This window comes from Leptonychotes weddellii, chromosome 8, assembly GCF_054177405.1.
Source record: "Leptonychotes weddellii isolate Sample4059 chromosome 8, ASM5417740v2, whole genome shotgun sequence".
Lineage (NCBI taxonomy): Eukaryota > Metazoa > Chordata > Mammalia > Carnivora > Phocidae > Leptonychotes > Leptonychotes weddellii.
In genome coordinates, this window is record NC_138376.1 from 9,087,359 (window position 1) to 9,109,772 (window position 22,414).

General features: G+C 45.7%; 1 protein-coding gene across 14 annotated transcripts in view; it reads left to right on the top strand.

The window, feature by feature from the left end:
- ATXN1 (ataxin 1) overlaps window positions 1–22,414 on the top strand; it is a 380,804-nt gene that overhangs the window by 191,575 nt on the left and 166,815 nt on the right. For 13 of the 14 annotated variants that reach the window (XR_014147496.1, XM_081827636.1, XM_081827640.1 and 10 more), the window contains one exon: window positions 3,788–3,848. The exons of the other annotated variant lie outside the window; for it this stretch is intronic. The gene's annotated coding sequence lies outside the window, so the exon portion shown is untranslated. The remainder of the gene's footprint in view (window positions 1–3,787; window positions 3,849–22,414) is intronic. 14 annotated transcript variants of the gene reach the window in all.

Below are 22,414 nucleotides of genomic sequence, written 5' to 3' on the forward strand. Positions count from 1 at the left end.
GAGAAAGCGTTGACAGCAAGACAGTTCAGCAAAGCAAAAGCTCCCTTCCTATAAGAAGATCACTGTCAGATCTAGGGACAACTTAACTGGCTTTGACTTGTAACCAGCAAAAGAGATCTGGGAAGAGTAGCTCGGTCCATATTCTGTGATAGAAAGTCACTGGTGTGAGTTGCTGAGATGTTTCTCTGATTCTATCCAGTGCTAAAATTTTTTTTTTTTAAAGATTTTATTTATTTATTTGAGACAGAGAGAGAGCACATGAGAGGGGGGAGGGTCAGAGGGAGAAGCAGGCTCCCTGCCGAGCAGGGAGCCCGATGCGGGCCTCGATCCTGGGACTCCAGGATCATGACCTGAGCCGAAAGCAGTCGCTTAACCAACTGAGCCACCCAGGCGCCCTATCCAGTGCTAAAATTTAACAGCTGTGTTCTTACCTCCTAATGTCAACTCTTCCACGTGATCAAAATAGAACAGTAGAAGTCTCTTCCAAGAGCATGACTCCTTCGCAGACTGTCACTTCCCCCCAAAATTGCATCAACTGGACAAGGGGTAAAGGTTTAGAGAACTTTTGTTGGAGGGTAGCTTGCAAAGGGGTCATCACCTGTCCATTCGTGGTTTCGCAAATCAGACTGTTAACGTTTCTCTCCTTTGTTTCTCCACTTTGGGTCCCTCCAGGATTTTCCGGCTGGGAGTGGATTTGGCATTTTTCTGATGCCACAGTCCTGTCCTGCCTTTCTCTGCTGCTCCCTGCATGTCCCCCACCTGCTGCCGGCTGGTCCGAGCGGTGTTGGCGATACTTAGAAAGGGTTCCTCATAACTGGACGAGGCATTAGCCCCACAGTCTTTGCAGATTGTGGGGATACATTCACTCCCTCAGCCTCCCCCCACAAAAGTGGTATTTTCCTGAAATGTTGCTAGTCAGTCGCATTTCGAGGTATGGCACGATTTTCTCAATCGAGGACGAGGATGTGTCGTGCAGCTCAAGCAAAACTGTATCACATATGTTTTACCAAATCAACCATTCCCTTTGAGGAGGCAAGTAGATGAGAAATACTGAGGCTGCACAAACATTCCACCTCTTTGATGTTTCCTAAATATGGTCGATCCTGATTTTTTTTTAGGTTTTTTAACATTTATGTAATGCGATTATAATTTTGAAGGTTACTCAAGACTCTGCAGTTTTCAGTTTACCTTTCTATCGTGAAGTCACTTCACCGTGATCACGCTGAAAATAGGACACTCCCGTCATGTCACACTTAACGATTTCATAGCTGGAGCGTCGGCATCTCTATCCACCCTTAGCCCGAGGCTTTAAAATTTGGTCCTCTTCTGATATGTTGGAAACTCACCGAATATTGTCCTTTTTTGATAGTCCCTGTGGTGTCTAGTGCCGGTTTGTATTCTAAGGGACACCCACGCAAACCAAAACAGTTTTTTGTTGCTAAGATTTCTGATATTTATTACAGTTTGCCTTTCTCGATCTTGACAAAAATGTAAAAGAAAAAGAACCGTGTGCTACCACATGTAGTCATTTCTCATAAATGTGGGGGCATGTCGGTAGACTCTATAAATTCAACAACTGTTTATTTAGTGGTTCATTCTTTCAATGAAAGAGTCAAGAATTAGGATGGAGGAGCACCTGGCTGGTTCAGTCGGTAGAGCAGGCGGCTCTTGATCTTGGGGTTGTGAGTTCAAACACCATGTTGGGTGTAGAGATTACTTAAAAAATAAAATCTTTTTAAAAAAAGAATGATGATGGAGATGGATTTATTGCTATTAAAAGAGGTTTGTAGGGGCGCCTGGGTGGCTCAGATGGTTAAGCATCTGCCTTCGGCTCAGGTCATGATCCCGGGGTCCTGGGATCGAGTCCCGCATCGGGCTCCCTGCTCCTTGGGAGCCTGCTTCTCCCTCTGCCTCTCTCTCTCTCTCTGTCTCTCCTGAATAAACAAAATAAAAAATAAATAAATAAATAATAAAAAAAAATAAATAAAAAAATAAAAGAGGTTTGTAGTATAACAAGTAAAATATGATCGGACTGCAAAACAGTATGAGTACTATCATAGTATGTTATGAATAAATTATAGGTATGTATATAATTTTATTTATTTAAGTATTTGTATAATAAACTCTGTGTACCTGACTGTAGGAGAGAGCGTAAAGCCAAATAAGCCAAAATGTCCATAGTGATTATTAGTGGGGCCTGCTGATTTGTTTTCTTTGGGTTTTGTCCTCATGTATATTATCTAATTACTCACAGTAAATGTTTTGCTTTGCTCTCATTCGACTCATCTGGTTTTGAGGGTTTGGGCAAAAGAGAAGATATAATACAGGTACTCACATTTTGACAAGTTATGGAATTATGAAAACCTCGCCTGTGTCTTCTGGACGGATGCAGACCTAGAAACGTCTAGTGCCACGGTTTCTTTGCCCGAGTCTCTCCTGCAGGCCAGGCACTGCACTGAGAGCATGACACGTGCTAGGAAGTGGGTATTCGTATTCCCATGGGGGAAGGCGTTTTGAGAGTTCATACAACTCGCGTCCCCCAGCTGATGTGCACCTGAGCTGAGATGCAGACTCGGGTCTGACTCTGAAATTAGCTTTTCTGATCTTGCTGGTTCTTACCGTAGACATCTTGCTGCCGTGAGGATGAAAAGGTTAATGTATGTGAGCGGATTCTAAAGTGTTGCTTTAAAAAGGAGGTGCTCAGAGCTTGTACTATCTTTTGCTCCTGCGTTGTGCCCCTGTAAGTGTTTGCAGTGAGGCTCTGAACTTCTCAGGAGGCGGAACCACAGGGTCTGAGTTGCCCTGCCGTCCCCTCGCCCGGCCTGACAGTCTAGTAGGCAGGCTGCTCTCTGGGGCTGGGAGGGGGACCTTGCAGATTCTGAGACATGGGGTCTGGGAACTTGCAGCCCGTGGACATCCCGCGGAGGAGGCCGTCCCTGGCTGCCCGAGGGCCACAGCACTCTCTTCCTCGTAGGGCAAGCAGGGGAAAAACAAGCGGTGGTCTTCTTAGAGCCCGCAGACTTCATCCCGAATGCTCTGGGATCGTGCGCGATTTGCCAGTCTCGGGAGCTGCACCGGCTCCTCCTCACATCCCCTCCTAAACCTGCAAAGCGTCTTTAAAACAGTCTCTGGAAATTTTTAAAAACTTGGATCTTGAGCTCAGTTCCTTATGTGATGTAGATTACACAATCTGTTGCTGTCACCCCCTTATCTCTCTTTGTCTTTCAGGCTTCCGCTCCCAACATTCACATCAGCTCCGTTCTTTCCCACACTTGATCCCAAACACCGTGGCTTCCTTACGGGATTACTCAGTCGGCTCCCCTCTGCCAAGTCCACATCCCACCCCCCGCCCCGAGCCCATTACAGATCCCTGTGGGGTCACAGGCTTCAGCGGGGGGTGCGTGGGGCTGTGTGTGCACCATTTTGGGGTGGGGAAGGTGTGCAGGGCAAGGGCCCAGGGCCGTCACAGCGTATGCGGGTTACTTAAGACATCCTCAGTTAGCCCCACAGTGGGGCTGCAGACATAGATGAAAAGATCCATCTGATAAATGATTTCCCAGGCACTACCCTAGGCCCTCCTTTGTCACGAGGTTCTCATTTTGTGATGAAGGAATCATGCACAGGATTACTTTCTACATATTAAATGTTCAAAGCTCTGTTTTCAAAATTCACGTAGTCGGCCAAGCAATATATATCTCCACCATCCATCAGGCATCGACTGTGCACCTATTAAGTGTCAAAGCGCCGGGATTTCATGTTGTTTATTTAAAATCTCTTTCTCTTCCAGTTTTCCAAAGAAATTAGTCCTTTTTCTGGGTGAAACGAAACCAGTCTGCTGTTTTCATAGGGTGAGTGATCCTTTGACCCTTTCATATATTTTATATATCACTTTATCTTTTTATATATATTTTATTTTATAGAAAATATATTTTATATTTTTTCACATCAAAATTTTATCCAGTTCTCATGATGCTCCAAGAAAAGTGCTTGATAGCGTGCGTTCTCTAGAAGCTTTCTCCTGCTTGGCACCAAAGTGTTCTTTCTACTCATCACATCTCTTCCCTTCAGAAGGGAAGGTTTCACTCTTGTATTTTTCTGCCGTTTCTTTTTGCTGTACACATGTTTTGCCCCTTATGAATTACTACCATTGTTGCTTTTACCTTGTCCAGCTTGCAGAGGGGAAGAGGGAGGACGTTTCTCTTTTTCTCAGTGACTGATGCACAGAAATACGGCCGTGGGCAAGGGGAAACCATCCGTTTTGTTCATATGACACACTGTCTCGTGAATATCATGACAGAGAGTAATAGGATGTGAACACAAGGTGGGACTTTAGAGCCCATCTGGCAAAACCCTCTGCACAGGCCCCAGAGGGCCTCCCGTCCCCCATCTAGGGGCTTCTCAGATAGCAGCAGAGTGGGGCTATTGAGAGGCACTTTGACTTCCAGACGTGTGGTGGTCTCCCCTGCTTTCCCCACCCCGACCCACCCTGCACAGAGCTGTCTTTCGAGTCCCTTTTCTTCTTCTTCTTCTTTTTTTTTTTAAAGGGTCAGATGGTAAAGTCTGTGCTTTGGATTGGATCTGAGCCCACTGTCTTTCTTTTTTTTTTTTTTTTTTAATGTTTTATTTCTTTATTCATGAGAGTCAGAGAGAGAGAGAGAGAAGCAGGCTCCCCGCCTAGCAGGGAGCCCGATGTGGGACTCGATCCCAGGACTCTGGGATCATGACCTGAGCTGAAGGCAGACGCTTAACCATCTGAGCCACCCAGTCGCCCGAGTCCCTTTTCTTTCTGAGGATGCAGAGCCGTAGGAGGTTGGACCTGATAACATCCCTCCAAGGCATGCATCAGGAGGGATGCTGTTTAACTAGTTAACTTTCCAGTAATCGTACTTGGCTACTACCAAGACGGGTGGGTGGAGTGGACGGACCCAGAACACTTCTGCTACAGACCTCATCTGAGATGCTGTTTAACTAGTTAACTTTCCAGTAATCGTACTTGGCTACTACCAAGACGGGTGGGTGGAGTGGACGGACCCAGAACACTTCTGCTACAGACCTCACCTGAGAGGGCGTATTTTCCTTGGTGCTTCCCTAAGCGCTGCATTTGCAAAGTGCCATGTCACGTGCCCGGACGGGGGTGGTGCATCTGTTTTGCAGCTAGAAAGTGCGGCGCACCTGCAGGATCTGACCAGCTGCAGACCCGCACGCCCCCACTCTGGACCGCATGCACCTGCAGAATAGTGCCTACCAGCTTCCGTATCGGGCAGGGCAGATTTGACTCGCGGTCACAGAGGCTCACGGAGAAGCATTTCTTGATTAAAAAAAAAAAAAAAAAAGTACTGTTTTTTACATGAGAGTGCAGTTGTGGAGTAAGACGGCGGGAGATGTGAGACGCTGATCGTCCCCTGGAGTCCTAGAAGGCCGGCTGATTTGCGGCTTTTCCAAGGATGGCTATGCAAGAGCAGGCTCTGGATCGCGTTCATTTCGTTTGGTGAGCTAGGTGCACTCATGTCCAAAACATTTCATCTCACCCGGGGATGGTCTAAGTATAGTCTTCAGAGCCTGTGTCTACTATTTTATCCCACTTGTCAACTTAATCACTGCAACCTAATGAACGGGGGCTTCTTTTCTGCCCTAACTGGAATCATTGTTAAGGAGCCTGATGGCTTCTGATCGGGGGACAGAGATAGTCTGCTTTCCGCCGGTGTCCGGAACGGGATTTGGAACATGGATTGCTAATTCACTGGCGATCGACTGCTTCCTACTCTAATACTGATGCTCCTGTCCCCAAATGCGTGATGTGTGTGAAGGTGCATTCATTAGAGGTCTCAACTTCAGGGTTTCCGTTTTATCATCTTACCCAAGAAAAACCCAGCAGGCTTATCCCCAGAACACACCACACAGTATGAAGTGGGACATGAGATCTCCTGCTCTCTGGGAACCTCAGGGTCTCCGTGGACTCAAGAGCTGGATTAAGTCTAAAATAAAGGACAATTTAGGGCCTCTGCGAAGTTGGGGGAGGGCCAGATCCCATGCCTGCTTTGTACTATTCACTTAGTAAAGAAGAAACTGCCGGAGAGGACTGAAGCGAGAGAGGTAAAGCCGGGGCCACCTGAATGCATTCCCACCACTTGGGGGCCACTTTGGTTCCTGCTGGGGTGATGAGTAGTTTGAAGTTGACAGGAGGCACCAAATCATTACCCCAAAATATCCCAGGCCGTTCGCTTTTACCAGGGAAACGAAACGCAAAGGGAAGCCACATTTTTCTTACTTAAAAAGCCGCTCGGAGGCTGGTCCCCACGCTCTGGGTTCATACCACGGAGGCCCACGTGCCCCACGTGCCCCACATAGGTACGCCTTGTGGAACTTGAGTGGCTGGGCTCCATTTCATGGTCTGCGGGGGGCTGGACCCTGGAACAATCCCGCTGTTGTTTCTGAGCTGGAGCTGCGCTCCCGCTCGATGGTATCCCTTTAAGGGAAATCTAGGGAAGCGCTCCTGCCAGTGATGTGATTTTCTTTGCTAGAGGCCAAGTCTCCATGGCATGTATTGGTTCCATAGCAACATGTCTGTGCGGCCAGAAAAAATATAATGACTGCGGCAGCCGGTATATCCCTGGCAGGAGGAGCCCAGCCCACATGCCCCTTTGCATTTCCCCCTTGACCCTGGCCGGCCTTAGCCCTCCTTCAGAGAGAGCGAGGACGTCGTGAACGCTTGCCCCCTGCGCCCCCATCCAGCTCGGGACTTGACCGGGGAGAAGACAACGTGTGTAGTAGAATTCTGCAGGCCCCATCGTGCCACCAGAGCTTCGTCAAGCAAAGTCGGTAGTCTGTGCCTCTCGTCAGCCCCGTGGCAAAGCAGCACCGTGGGTGGAGCGTGTCCTGTGCTTTGCAGTTGCCGACAGCTTCTGGCTGGAAAGTGGGCAGCCACACGGAGCCGTGGGAGATCTTGGCAAACAGGGTACCCATTCGGTGTGCTACTCGGATTTAGGAGACACTTCCTGGGGTGGAACGCGATGCCCGGATGCCAGGTACAGTAGGACTGCACAAAGACATACAGTATGCAGGGCTTGTTTTCTAGAAGCTTCTACCAGAAGTGCAGGCTCTGATTCCAGTTTCTCCAGCGTGTGTAGGTGGGGTCGTAACGTGTCCCTGATGTTGTCCTATCTCTACGCTCCTCCATGAAACCATTGTAATCACTCTTGATTTCAACAGATGCTCCTCTCCCCCTGAACTCTGGGAGCATTTTTAAAAGTCTCTGCCATCTATCTGACATGCGTCTGGTGTTTCCTCTTTTGCTACATAAGGCTTTGGGGGGTCTGAGCAGTCTTTCTAGATAGAAGGTAAGGCATTCAAGGTCAGGGACCATTTATCTTATTCTTTTTTTTTTTTTAAAGATTTTATTTATTTATTTGACAGAGAAAGACACAGCGAGAGAGGGAACACAAACAGGGAGTGGGAGAGGGAGAAGCAGACTCCCCGCCGAGCAGGGAGCCCGATGCGGGACTCGATCCCGGGACTCCAGGATCATGACCTGAGCCGAAGGCAGTCGCTTAACCAACTGAGCCACCCAGGCGCCCCCCATTTATCTTATTCTTGGTCTTTTTTTTAATTTCCCTGATGCTCAGAGCTGAGCCCTGTAGATAGTAACCGGTAACCAAATACCTATATTTCTCCCCAATAACGTTAGAGTCCCATCCTGTCTCATAAGGAAATTGTGAAGCAAATGTGTTTATGTATTGAGAATGCTTTTAAATTCTTCAAAGATAAATTCAAGCAGTTCTTTTCCTAGCATGGTTAAAAAAAAAAACCCTGTAGATATGAAATCAAAATCTAAGAATGTCTGAAGACTTCACATTTTTTCATCTTCGTTCCTACCGACGGTGACCTGTGGACTCTAGGGTTTGACGCTGGTGCAGAAATCATCCCATTCCTTGTCCCATCCCCCGATATTTGTTGCTTCTGTTGAATTTGCCTTATTATACCATTCGGGCCAGACTTCTCAGGTACCCCCCTAGCAATGTCTTTGGAGCTGTTAAGTAAAAGATTTGAAAGATTTTTTTCATTAAGGCAACAGGCTTGATAGATTAGGATAATGGTTCCTAATTTAGTTTTGAGGTCTGTTGAGGGAGGGAAAGTTTTTATCGTATAAAAACTTCTATCTTAATAATAAGAGTTCTCTTCCCTTCCCAAGTTCTGAGACAGCTGAGAACTAAGACAAGCGTAATAAGGGAGATGGAAGCCAAAATGCATGTATGTGACTGCTAACAGTGAGCTGAGTTAGAAGGTGTATCTTAGGTTGAGAGCCCAAAATGGGCGTCTCACTCCCTCGTCTCGTCTGGGTCTGGAACAGTCCACCTGCAGGGACATTTGGAGTCTGTGGGCCACTGTCTATGTGAAGAAGGAAGGAAAACACACTCAAAATTCTAAGTCTACTCAGTGGGAGGAGGTTCAGGGAAAGTCCTCAGCATGGAAAGCAGAGGTGGGGGGATGGTGTTCCCTCTGGCTCTGCTCACACCTCTCCTCGCTCGACTCGGTACTCAGGCAAATGATCCCCATATATTTGTTTATTGGGTTTATTGTTCGTCTCTTCTATTAGAATGTTAGCTCAGTGAAAGCAAAAACCTCATCAGTATCGTTGACTGTTGTATCCCAGCACTTAACGCTGTGCCCGGTACATAGGAAGCATTTGATACATATTTGTTAACTGATGTACGTGTTTTATGCCCCTTCTCACACGCCTTAAGTGCCTGGACGTCCTCGTGCCCTCTCTTGCCTGGCAGATACCTACTCGTAACATAAGACTTGACTGAGCTGTCGTGCTCCCTGCAGAGCCTTTCCTGGCTTCCCTTCTTCCGAGGGGAAGGAGCACCTTCTTGTTTGTAACTCACCAGTTGTGAGTAGTTGCACACACACGTGTGTGTGAGCGTGTGTCCGTGTGTCTGTGTATGTCTGCATCTGCTGTGTATGTGCATTTGTGTGTTCTTTCTCTCTCTCTGTCTGGCTCGGGCACACTTCAGTTCACTTACTTGCTTGTATATTCATCCCCCTTACTACGTTGTAAACTCCTGGGGACCTGGACAATCTCTTATTCTTATTCATTCTTGTTTCTCTGATCTCTGCCACGTAGTAGGTGCTCAGTAAATGATAATATTAGCATTCAGAATATGGACAGCATGTCAGGAACTGCTGTATCTTAGTACTTAAAACCACTTTCTGAGTACTTTACATATATTCATTTGTCTGATTCTCACAATCACTTCACAAGATACATTTTTTTTTAAGATTTTATTTATTTATTTGACAGAGAGAGACACAGCGAGAGAGGGAACACAAGCAGGGGGAGTGGGAGAGGGAGAAGCAGGCTTCCCGCGGAGCAGGGAGCCCGATGCAGGGCTTGGTCCCAGGACCCTGGGATCATGACCTGAGCCGAAGGCAGACGCCCAATGACTGAGCCACCCAGGCGCCCTTACAAGATACATTTTTAACTCCTGCTTTACAGGGAAGCAAACCAAGGGCATAAAGAGATGCTCTCACAGCTGGTCTGATTCCATAGGTGTTATTCTCGACTTACTCTCAGAGAATGGTTGTATCAATGGACGAATGAATGACTGAGAATCCCAGAAGCCCAGACCTGTCTCATTATTAATAGGGCCACAGACACTGGGATCAACAAAATAAGTAAGAAATGATCAGCAAGCAACCTGGTGGTGGGCCATGGTTGACCTAGAACATTGAGGCCATGGCTCAAGTAAATCCACACGTGAATCCCTAAAGTCTTACTGTAGCTATTGAGTTTAATTCCTAATTACCCATGCCAGCATAGTGCTATTGGTTAATGAAAATCAACAATTATCATTATATTTGGGGAATTATTTCCTAATATGAGGGAGAATATGAAGTCATCAGTTAAGAGTTAAACCATTGCTGTGTGTAATGCTCACAACTACATTTGGGGGGAAATGGTGGGAGGGGAGGATGTGAGTTGGAGGGTGAAGAGGAGATCCCCAAAAGTATAAACCAAGGTCACTGTATATGAAAGACTCCAGCCTGGTTGCGAGGACAAGGCATGATTACAAGCCAAGTTAAGGAAATGTAAAGAAATAAAGGGCAGTAAGTGGAACTATCACAAAGCATTAATACATGTGATTATTTGCCAAATGGTTAACATTAGAGAAAATGAAAGCTGTTGTATCAGTCAGGGTAGGATGGGGCTCTACCGCGTAAAGAGTCAGCCCGCCACTCTCGCGAGTGACTGAACAAAATGAAAGTTTAGTTCTCACTCATACAGTGTCCGCTGCGGATCTGGTGGGTCTCCAGGACAGCTGTCCCCTATGCACAGCTCTGTGATGCAGGCTGCTGTGATCTTTGTATCCTCTCGTCTGGAGGTCTCCTTCATGATCACAGGGCAAGAGGGAAAAACTGAAGAACTGCACCAGCAATGAAATGCTTCAAAGCTTCGCCCCGGAAGGGACACGTGCCACCTACTGTGTCCTAGACATGGCATCCAGCCTTTTATACAGCTCGTATCATTCTAGCCCTCTCACTCATTTTTGTTTTTTTCTCCCTCCCAGCACACAGTAGGTGTTCAGTGAATATTGGTAAGGTGAAAGAATGAGTGAGCCACCATACTGTCTGATGGTATTTACAGCAGTAATGCACACGGCAGCCCCATAAGCCCAGACTTGGTCAAAGATATTTACTAAAATTAAAAGCATGAATAAAAGTAACCATGTAGCTAGCATTAATTAGGCATGGTGAATGGAACATCATAAGGACATGGGTAGGTGACATCCAAATCCATTGGTGGTGGAACTCACACTTCAGCCCTGTCTCTTGGCCACATCACTGTCTAATGGTCCACGGCATGATTTCACAGTCCACGTTGTTGTCTGGTGTCAGCCTGCCTTTCCTAGCCTTCTTCTTCTTGAATGAGATGGAGATCACTATCCTTATTTAAAAATTAAGAAACTTAATTAAGGAGAGGTTAATCAGTCCAGAATGCTTCCATGATTCCCACCCAAGTGTCTTTGACTGCACCGCACCATCTCTCTCCTGGTTTAGGCACACTCCTTCACCTGCTGCCTCACATCCTGGCGTCCTGGAGGATGGGCAGCATTTACCTTCAGATCAATGGGGGGTGGGGGGGAGTGATTCAGACAGGAGCAAAATGTGCTTAGCAAAGCATAGCCGCTGAATGTGAAAAATAAATTGGAAACTGTATGTGTGATTCAATACAGAGTGGAGAGTTTACAGAAAGGAAATGAAAAATTGCATTGGAAAGGTAGGTTGGGGTCATAACACGTGTCAGACCAAAGAATGGGTCTTTCAACCATATCTTGCTACATAATCGTTGGTCAAGAGAAACCAGAAGTACAAGGAGGGATCCATGATCACGGCCACTAAAAAATTTTAGAAAATGGTGCTTCTTTGTTCCTGGTTTGGGGTGGGGGTGGTGGAGAGGGAGGGGGCTGAGCCCTCTGCCTGTTACTGTTTAAACATGAACAGGGCAGTGCTGTGGAGAGGGTCCTGAACCAGGGGTTGGTGGTCACTGGAGATGTTTTAGCAAGCCGGTGATGTGACCAACCATGTTTTGGTGAGGTTAGCTTTACCTCTGTGTTCATGGCCCATGAGAGGGTGGGGAGAAAACCAGACACGGGGGTATTACAGGCATAAGGAAATGAGATTTTTAAAAACTCATGCAGGAGCATTATGAAGGGGCAGATGTGGGATTCCCTACAAAGAAAAGCTGACAAACACAGTGCAATCTGTGGACATGAGAAACAAAAGAAGGGAAGGAGTTGGTAGTAACTGGATTTTTTAGTCTGACTGGTTGTGGAAGGTGCCCTCTCTTCTTTAGTTTTTGGGCTTATTTAAGTAACCGTGTCATTCTGTGAGTTGGGGCTTCCCGGGTGGACCCGGGGCATAGCCTTGGACCAACACAAGCCCCTTTGTGTAATCAGGTATGGTCTTAACCCCCGCCCTTCCACGATCTCTTCCTTCCCCTGCCCCTCCCTCCCCAAGGTTTAGGATTGTCTTCAATCAGCAGCAAAAACCAATTGTCAGGCTGAAATTTCATCTCCACTCGAGCCCTCTAGTGGAGATAAAATGGTTTAAATGTGGGCCAGAAAGGTAAAATTAAATGTGTGATTCTGCCTCCCGCCCCTGATAAGAGAGGGCTCCCCGTCCACGCCGTGAGACCTGTCCCTGTCCTGCTGCCTTGCCTTGCTTTCAGACACAACCTCCCCACGGCTCTGGGAAAAGAGTGGTAGTGTTCTGCTGGTTAGTCAAATTTTTGCAAGCTGACAGTTCTTCTGAGCCTCGCAAGGCCGCTGTGCACCGCTTTCTCAGTCCTTCCGGTCTGATGAGAGAGAGCCAGTTTTGATTTGTGAGAAAGGAGAAAGAATGCTGTCTGACAGCAGAGAGGAGGAAGGAGCTGCACCCCATTTTCCTGCCTAGGGTAGTCTGCATCACCTTGCTTAGGTGCAGGTCTCTCGTGGTAGAGGATAGTCCAGTGTGACAGGCTGAGGCTGTGTGCAGCCCACGTGCAGCACCTGTTACCCCCAAGAAGCCGGAGAGAGTACCTGGGCTCCCAGGGCTCCGGGACTCCATCAGCCCCACACCTCTTTCCCCTGAAAGTCGACTGGAACTGGACAGATGCTATCAGGAGAGAAAAGAACTCCTAACGCCGTGCCTTCTCCCCTGCTCTCCACGTGGCTCTGTGGGAGTAGGCATCTGTGGCCAGAGATGCAGAATGTGTACTAGAGTAGGAGGGCCTCTCCCAAGATGCTAACGCTGCCCTTGTTGGTCAGACCCTCCTGTTTACCCTGCTGCTGCCCTCTACAAAGGCTCTCCCTCTTCCTGCGGCCGGGCGCGGAAGACGCGTGGCCTTGGCGATCCTTTCAGCGCCTCGTGTATACCCATCAATTCGCCACGATTCGTTAGTTTGATTCATAAGTCAGGTTACTTTGGAGTAGCAAGATGATCGGGAGCCTCTGTCATCTCCGGGGGAGGTATATATTTAGACAGAAAGGCTCCCCTATTAATAGACCATTCTGTGTTGTGTTGCAGGACAAGGGAGAAGCCGGCTTTAAGTTTTGTTCCGCATCTCCTGTAGTTTCAAGGGTACTTACTTTTCTCACTAGTACTAGAGACTTTAAACATTTCCAGTCTCCAGTGATATCTATATTCTTTTGATGTACCCTACATAGAAACTGGAGCAGGAACAGGCTTCAGAGTAAGCTAACCAAAGCATCTTGGGGCTTTTGATCACTTTCCATTAGCACGAACAGTAATCTATGTCCTGTCGGATTTTGTTTGAAAGGCCGTTCATTGTTCAATGAAGATAAACATGTTGCTGGGTATTTAATATGTCTCCTCAAGTCAGGAACTGAAAAATTCATACACGTTGGCACAGAGGGGATTCTGAATGCCCCAAACGTTTCCCTGGCCATTGGCTGAACTTTTGAAGTGTGCTTGCACTAAAAGAACCGATATGGAAAAGATGATTCACTTGAGTCCAGTGGGCCCCGCAGCCACATCTTTGCTACATAAATTTGGTCAAAAGAAACCTGAGTGCAAGGACGCCTGGGCAGCTCAGTCGGTTAAGCATCTGCCTTCGGCTCAGGTCACGATCTTGGGGTCCTGCGATCGAGCCCCACCTCGGGCTCCCTGCCCAGTGGGGAGTCTGCTTCTCCCTCTCCCTCTGCCCCTCTCCCGGCTCATGCTCTCTCTCTCAAATAAATAAAATCTTAAAAAAAAAAAAAGAAGCCAGAGTGAGAGAAGAACACGTGATCCCAGCCACTAACAAATTCCTAGAAAGTGATGCGCGTTGTTTGTTTCTAGTGTGATGCTGTTGGTGGTGGGCAGAGGGTCCAAGCCACTCTCCCTGTCCCTGCTGTACGTTTCGTGGATGCTTCTGGCTCTGGCACCCCTTCTCCCTCTGACTTGCAGGAGGGAGGACATGGCTGTGGCTAGCGGTGTCTGAAAACCCGTGGACAGAACTCTGAGAAAGCAGATCTCAGGGCCAGCTGCATGCGTTCCTCAAGCCCACTTGGCTTTTTGACATATTGGGAGGAAAAAAAAAAAAGGCTTGCATTCTAAACTTGTTTCTATCTTAAAAGGGAGTGCCTTTCCAATGCTTACAACTTGGAAGTGCTGTTTTTTTGTTTTTTTTTTATAGTATGTGACAAATGGGGCTGCTGACGTCATCCTTGGAGTATGGAGTCCAGCTTCCTCACTGAGAGAGAACAGTAAACAAAGCGCTTACTTTGTTTTTCCTCTAAAATGTGCTACTTTCCGTAGAGTTGAGAGGTGACTCGAGATGTTCCTGTTTTCACATTCAGCTATTTCCTGGTTCTGTGAGCATACTACATTCCGTAGCTCCCAAACATTTGAGCCAGTTGTGTCTTCTGCAGGAGCTATTTATGGATTCGCAAACAAATGGTGCTTTCTGAGGAAGGAGAAGCGTGTATGAAAACTCTGTGGCAAAGCCTTTTGTGTGAGGCGTGGCGGCAGAACTTCTGAGAAGCTGGCTTTGGGGAGAATGGCATCCCCGCCGCAGCCTCGAGGCCGAGGGGAGGGCGGCCCTCCTCATGTGTTCTGCTGTGAGCTAACACCTGGCTGCCTCAGGGCGCCTGGCCCAGTGACCAGACCTGAGAGTCTGTGCCGAGACCAGCCCGGGGAAGAGAAGGATGGGGTGCGAGCTCAGAGCCTCGTCCCTACCAGTGAGGTGCAGGAGGAAGCCGGGCTACCTGGGAGGCACCTCAGACGGACGTTCTCACTTCCCCCTCAAAGTGAACTCGGTTGCCTTCAGGCCTCCTGCCCTCGTGGTTCTGTCTCCTGCACCCTGGAAAACATGTTTCCAGTAGACATAAGCTCAGTCTGAACTTCTGAGGACATTAGTAAACAGTCTGGGGAACAAGGTGGACGGTGCAGGCTTTTTGGCTGTTGCTACTGAGGTGCTTGCTTCTGAGGGAGAGAGGAGGAGTAGAAGGTTGGAGACCAATGTTGAGGTGCTTCTGAGGGAGAGAGGAGGAGTAGAAGGTTGGAGACCAATGCTGAGGTGCTTCTGAGGGAAAAAGGAGGAGTAAAAGGTTGGAGACCTCTGCTGAGGTGCTTCTGAGGGAGAAAGGAGGAGTAGAAGGTTGGAGACTAATGCTGAGGTGCTTCTGAGGGAGAAAGGAGTAGTAGAAGGTTGGAGACCTCTGTTGAAGTGCTTCTGAGGGAGAAAGGAGTAGTAGAAGGTTGGAGACCTCTGTTGAGGTGCTTCTGAGGGAGAAAGGAGTAGTAGAAGGTTGGAGACCTCTGAATAGTGGAAGCCGGGCCAGCTGAAGGAAGGGTTGTGTGTCAGCCCCTAGCCCTGCTCTATGCCACAACTCAAGCTTATTTACTTAAATGTCTAGCATGTGAAAAGATAAAGGTCTTTGAGCCATTTGTATGTCTTCTTCGGTGATGGGCATTAAGGAGGGCACTCCTTTGTGATGAGCACTGGGGGTTATATGCAACCGATGAATCACTAAATTCTACCCGTGAAACTAAGAACACACTATATGTTACCTAAATTGAATTTAAATAAAAAAATTAAAAAAAAAGATAAAGGAGGTCAGGTGTAAGTCCACATTACTCAAGTTGTGAGCTCCCTGCCCATTTATGAGGGGGAGTGGAAGATTGAAGTGGGAGTGCTGGTAATTCACAAGCAGAATACCCTCTGAGGGAGTGACGAAGTCAGGATAATTGTATTCACGTTGCAGTGCCCTCTAGTGGCCAGCATGGGGCCCTTCTAGAAGGTCATTCCAGACTTCCACTATGTCCCAACTCCTCACGGAATGAAGCTCGCGCTTCTCAGTGGTTGAGTCTGTGTCTCCCGACCGTGATCTGTCTACCACATAGGGAAAAAATCAGACGCTCTGTTACAGAGCAGAGAATGTAGTGCTATTGCTGCATCAGATGAGGATAAATCCTCCTATAGCACATCCGAATTATAAATCACTGGATGTGACACAAGACTCTAAAACTTCGATGCAAGTATTTTCACAGCCAACGGATTCGTTCCAGGAGGAGAATGATGCCTTTGGCAGTAGCGGGCAAGTCCTGTGCTCGTTTCCCACCCGTAAATAGGCAAGCTTTACAAAACGACAAAACCTTCTCAAGCTATTTAGTTGGCCAACGCAAAATTTGTATTCCTCCCTCAGAAGGTTGATGTTGTTAACCGTCTGCTGTCTATATAGCTTTGATATGGTTTTGCATAGTGAAAGCATTAGTCACTCACAATTATCTTTGAATGAATTATGTAAATCATGTTTTGGTTTTGATACTTTGATTTTCTAGTCAGTTCAGCCAGTTAAGTGGCTCCTGAGTGGTTCCCCGTGAGTGCGGTCAAGTACACAGGAATCACCTTAGGAATCTCGCTAACTGCGGCTTCCGACTCTTGTAGGTCTGAGGTGGAGCCCAAGATTCTACATTTCCAGGGGCCACACTTGGAATAACAAAGTAGTAGGTGAATAACAAGATGATAGGTGATGCAGGCAGGCAGTCTGTGTCCTTGAAGGGACTGGAAAAAGTTTACAAGTAATTATGGTGTTAAGACAGAATGTGATGGGGCGCCTGGGTACTCAGTCGGTTGAGCATCTGACTCTTGATTTCAGCTCAGGTCATGATCTCAGGGTCCTGGGATCGAGCCCCACGTCGGGCTCCATGCTCAGTGGGGAGTCTGCTTAAGGATTCTCTACCTTCCTCTCCCTCTGCCCCTCCCCTCGCTCACGCATGCTCTGCCTCTCTCTCTTAAATAAGTAAATCTTTTTTAAAAAGACAGAATGTGATAATATGTATAATAAAATTTAAAACATGCTTTATGTGATCCCTTCTGATTGGAAAGATCAGGAAAAATTTTCACGGAGAAGGTGATTTTGAAATTAGACCTGAGATTTGGGTTCATTTGCGACAGGGATGGGTAGGTAGGTATGGCGAAGACATATGAGTCAAAAAGTACAGATTCTGGAAAAGGAAGCGTATGTGCAGGGAACAAGAAGCTGCCACATGCCTGTGATGGGGAAAACACAAGATACAGTTGGAAAGGAAGGTTGAAGTCACATTGTGGACTATCAGGAAGTCTAGGATGAAAAGTCTGGACTTAGGAAGCAAAGAGGAACTGGCGATGAGAGATTTTGAAACAAGAAGGTGAATTGATTGAAACTGAAGACGACTCTGGCACATGTATGTAGAATAGACTGGAGCAGGGAGTGATGACATTTTCCGGGCAGGAAGGGATAGAATGGATAGCATGATGAATATTAGCAAGTGGGAAAATGAAGGATAGAGAGGATGTACAGAGAGAAGGATCAGAAGGCTCCCTGGAGGACATCAGGATTCCAGTCCTGAATGGTTAGAAGCACGGTTGCACGATAACCCTAAATGGGAAAGTCAGATGAGCTATTGAACATGTTCGAACAGGAAAATGACCTGGACAAATACTCAAATGTCACTTCCAAGAGGCTTTCCTTGTCTGTCCTATCTAAAATAGCATCCAGTCGTCTTACCCTGCTTTACTGTTTTCATAAGACTTTTCAGTGTCTGACATTATTCTCTCTAAATTTATTTGTGCCATGTTGCTCCTAGGGAGTTTATACTCTACTGGAAGAAACAGACAATAAACATGTAAACAAATAAATATAATTATAAATGAAGGAGAGAGAAGAGTCACACATGAGAAAGAAGAACAAGGTGGGAGGGATGGATCTACTTTTAAGGAAAGGCTCTCTTTGGAGATGACATTAAACTGAGTATGAGAAGGGGCACACTATGGGAGTTAGAATGCAGGCAGAGAGAATGGCATATGCAAAGGTCCTGAGGCGAGAAGTGCTGGGAACATCCAGAGATCATGAACTTGAGCCAGTGTGGCTGGAGGCTAGAGTGAGTGAGAAGAGTAGGAGAGGTTAACGTTAGAATTGACAAGCCACAGACAGTGCAGAGCCTTGTGTCTGACAAGGGGATTCGATTTTATTCTAAGTGCTTGGAAAGTCATACAAGGGTCTAAGCATGCAAGGTGGGTTGGAGGGTGACAAGAAAAGCAGGGAAATAGGATAGAAAACCTTCAGTTGACCAGAGAAGAAGCAATAGTGGTTTGGACCTGATTGGTGGCAGTAAAATCAGAAGAGGAGTAGATGGGTTCATGATAGAGTTCATTCTCAAGGCCAGCTATGCGTAACATGTAGATTTTTTATGTGAACAAAGACATGGAAATGATCACTAGGAGAATTTCCCGGCTTCTGGCTTGAGCAACTAATAAAATGAATGTGCCATTCACAGAGATGGGGAGGCCAGGCACATAGCAGAGTTTGGAAAATGTTGAGTTTAAGGTGTACCTGAGACTTTTTTTTAATTGTGGCAAAATACTCATAAACTCTGCCGTCTTAAAGCATTTGTAGATTACAGTTCAGTAGTGCTGAGTACATTCACATTGTGCATTCAGTCTCCATAACTCCTTTCATCTTGCAAAACCAGAAGCCCCACACTCATCGGACAACAACTGCCCTTCCTCCCTCCCCTAGCCCCTGGCAGCCACCACTCTACTTTCTCTCTCTGTCTGACTCCTCTTGACCCCTCACATAAGTGGAATCATACCGTATTTGTCTTTTTGTGTCTGGCTTATTTCACTTAGCATAGTGTCCTCAAGGTTCATCCATATTGTAGCATGTGTCAGAATTTCCTTCCTTTTTAAGGCTGAGTAATATTCTATTGTGTGTGATAAATATTTTATTTATCCATTTATCCACTGATGGACACTTGGGTTGCTTCCACCTTTTGGCTAGTTGTGAATAATGTGAACATGGGTGGACAAATACCAAATACCTCTTCAAGATCCCGCTTTCAGTTCTTTGGGGCATATAAGTAGAAATTGCTGGATCATATGGTAATTCTATTTTTATTTATTTATTTATTTTTTTTAAAAAGATTTTATTTATTTATTTGAGACAGAGAGAATGAGAGAGAGCACATGAGAGGGGGGAGGGTCAGCGGGAGAAGCAGACTCCCTGCCGAGCAGGGAGCCCGATGCGGGACTCGATCCAGGGACTCCAGGATCATGACCTGAGCCGAAGGCAGTCGCCCAACCAACTGAGCCACCCAGGCGCCCCGGTAATTCTATTTTTAATTTTTTGAGGAACCCCTATGCTATTTCCCAAAGTGGCCACACCATTTTATATTCCCACCAGCAGTGCACAAGGGTTCCAGTTTCTCCACATCCTTGCCAACACTTGTTGTTTTCTGGTTTTGACAGTGGCCATCCTAATGGGTGTGAGATGGTGAGACATTGTTTTTAGTGGGTATTTCAGACAGGCTGTTCAGTCTTCGGGTCTAAGATCGAGAAGAGGTCTGGCCCGAGATACACCATAAAGTTCAAGTTTAAGCCATCTTCCATCTTTTCAATGAGTGGGTTTTTTTTAATCAGGTATTTTTTGAGATTTGATTGATAGATTAATTGATTGATTAAGAGAGACCATGCACAAGGTGGGGGGCGGGAGGGAGAGAGAGAATCTCAACAGACTGCCCACTGAGTGTGGAGCCCAGTGTGGGGCTCAATCCCATGACCCCGAGATCACAACCTGAGCCGAAGTCAAGAGTTGGACGCTCAACTGACTGAGCTACCCAGGCACCCTTTCAATGAGTTTTTATGCCAACTTAACTGTAAGCATTTAAGAACTTGGAAATTTAGATAAAACAATTAGATTTGTATTTAAACTATTTAGTCTCACAAACATGTTTGAAGTCATATATAGATTGATTTAGAAATATTCCTTTTGTCTGCTTTCCTACTATGTGAAATAATTCATTTACAACCTTCATCTATGATACTCTATCTTCATCATCTCTTGAACCGCTTCGTGAGTCATCTCATACAGTTCTCCAAAGCACATCATCTTGACTTCCATCTATGTCATTTGAGGTGTGCTGTGTTTTGAATCTGTGTGTGATGCTATCACCAGGAATTTTATTCCCAGCCACAGGTACCCATTCCTAGATCTATGGATTACATTTTTATAGCTTACTGGCCAAAACCAATCACATAGCCAAGCTCACAGTTAATGTGACCATGGACACAAGGAGGCAAGATATATTGGGAACTATTACTGTAACAATATGGGTCCCAACCAATATTATTCCATTCTTCTGGTGAGTATCTATTCATGAATTATGTAACTTCCATTTATTGTATTGCTTTTGAAAGCAATCTTTAAAATGCTTTTTTAAATTTATAATAACATCCAGTGTTTGTGATTGTAAAGTCACACTCCCAAGAATAATTACTAGTTAAATTTATTTTCTTCCTCAAAAAAAATTCTGTTAGTTGACTTTTATAAGCATGCAAAACCAGCAGTTGGTCCAGGTGGTTTCAAAGGGATATGTTTCCCATAAAAAGAAATTTCTTGTTTCAAAAAATATTTATTGAGCAACAAATAATATGATAAGCTTTATAAAGACTCAAAAATTAAGGGAAGTCATTCTTTTCTGGGGGGTGCATTTGGGGAAAACCTTACCTTATATCAGGCAATCATGATAAATTATAAACTTGACTTTGGAGACTCAAGTGTAAGGAAGAGTTTCCGCACAGTAAAAGTCCTTAAACGCTAATATACTGAATGAGCCCATTTCTCATAAATGCTTAAGAATAATGTGGGTCTGGCATGTTTGAAGTTTAGTCTTTCCTAGAGGTATGAGAAATCTTTCAAGGTTCCTTCTGATCTTCAACACTGATTGAGTGGTACCTCTTACCTACCTATTCATCCATCTATTTATTCATTATTATCAAGCACCTGCTAGAGTTCAGGATTTCTCAGTACAATATAATAGAAAATCTTTGTTTTATCAGTTTGGCAACAGAGGAAAGAATAGCAACAGATAGTAAACCAAAAGGATTTGCATTATCTCAAAAACCGGACAAATCCGTACTGTAAATTCCCAACCCCAAACTCATAAATGTGATTCCATAATTGAAATCCATTATATTTTAAGATCTGTTTCTGCAGTGATAATTTGGATTAGGAAGACAGGGTTCTAAAGGAGCAGCCTTAATATAACATTGGAGGAGTATATGTATTTGGTTGACAGATGGCCATTTGTCTAGCCAACCATCTACCCATCCACCCATCCATCCATCCACCCATCCATCCATCCATCCATCCATACATCCTTTGGTTAATTGTTACCTGTATGAACTTATTACATGGTATCAGATGATGTTTTTAATAATCATGGACATGAGCTTTACTCACTTAGGTAAAAGTACTGCAAAAAAGTTCTCCCTCTTATCTCAAAGTTAATGGGCTTTTTTAAATTCTAATTAGGCCCACTAGACCATAGTTCATCATTGAGATTCCACTGAAACAAATAATGATAATGTTCATTTCACATCTTTGACCTGGGAATTGCAAAGTCATTTACCAACATTAACTCATCAATCCTCTTAACACTTCTGAATAAGACATTAATATTTTTAAACTCAACATGTAAATGGATTCTCTGTTTTCCAGCGAATTTAAATGTCTTAGCTACCATTAAATATGGAATGAGGAGAGGAATTAAAGCTAAAATCATCCTTTTCTGAACTACTGCTTGGTGGTCTGACCTACACAAGAATATCTTATTTTCTGGAAATTAAAAAACAGGGAGGTGGTGTGGGGAGAGCACCAACGTTGCTTACGTAAAAGTATTAAGTAAAACCATACTAGAGAAAAAAAAATCTTAACAACCCCAAGTGACAAGTGTTCCTTAAAACTCCTCCTCTCTCTGATTTGGTGCTTAATAAAATGATGAACTTGAAACCATTCCGCCTGCTCTGTGTTCCTCCAGTGATAAGTCACAGCATGCGGACACATGAAAACAAGTCACCAGCTAAAAGGCCAACTTCTGTGTTACCCTAGAAATACTTCTCGGGGCGCCTGGGTGGCTCAGTTGGTTAAACGACTGCCTTCGGCTCAGGTCATGATCCTGGAGTCCCGGGATCGAGTCCCGCATCGGGCTCCCTGCTCGGCAGGGAGTCTGCTTCTCCCTCTGCCCCTCCCCCCCTCTCATGTGCGCTCTCTCTCTCATTCTCTCTCTGTCAAATAATAAATAAAATCTTTATTAAAAAAATAATAAATAAAGTTTCATTGGGCGCCTGGGTGGCTCAGTTGGTTGGGCGACTGCCTTTGGCTCAGGTCATGATCCTGGAGTCCCTGGATCGAGTCCCGCATCGGGCTCCCTGCGTGGCGGGAGTCTGCTTCTCCCTCTGACCCTCCCCCCTCTCATGTGCTCCCTCTCTCTCATTCTCTCTCTCAAATAAAAATAAACAAAATCTTTAAAAAAAAAAAAAAGAAATACTTCTCCTTTTTCCAGGGCTTCCGATGTTCTTCCAGTCCTGTGTAAACTCAGCTTATAGTGAGCC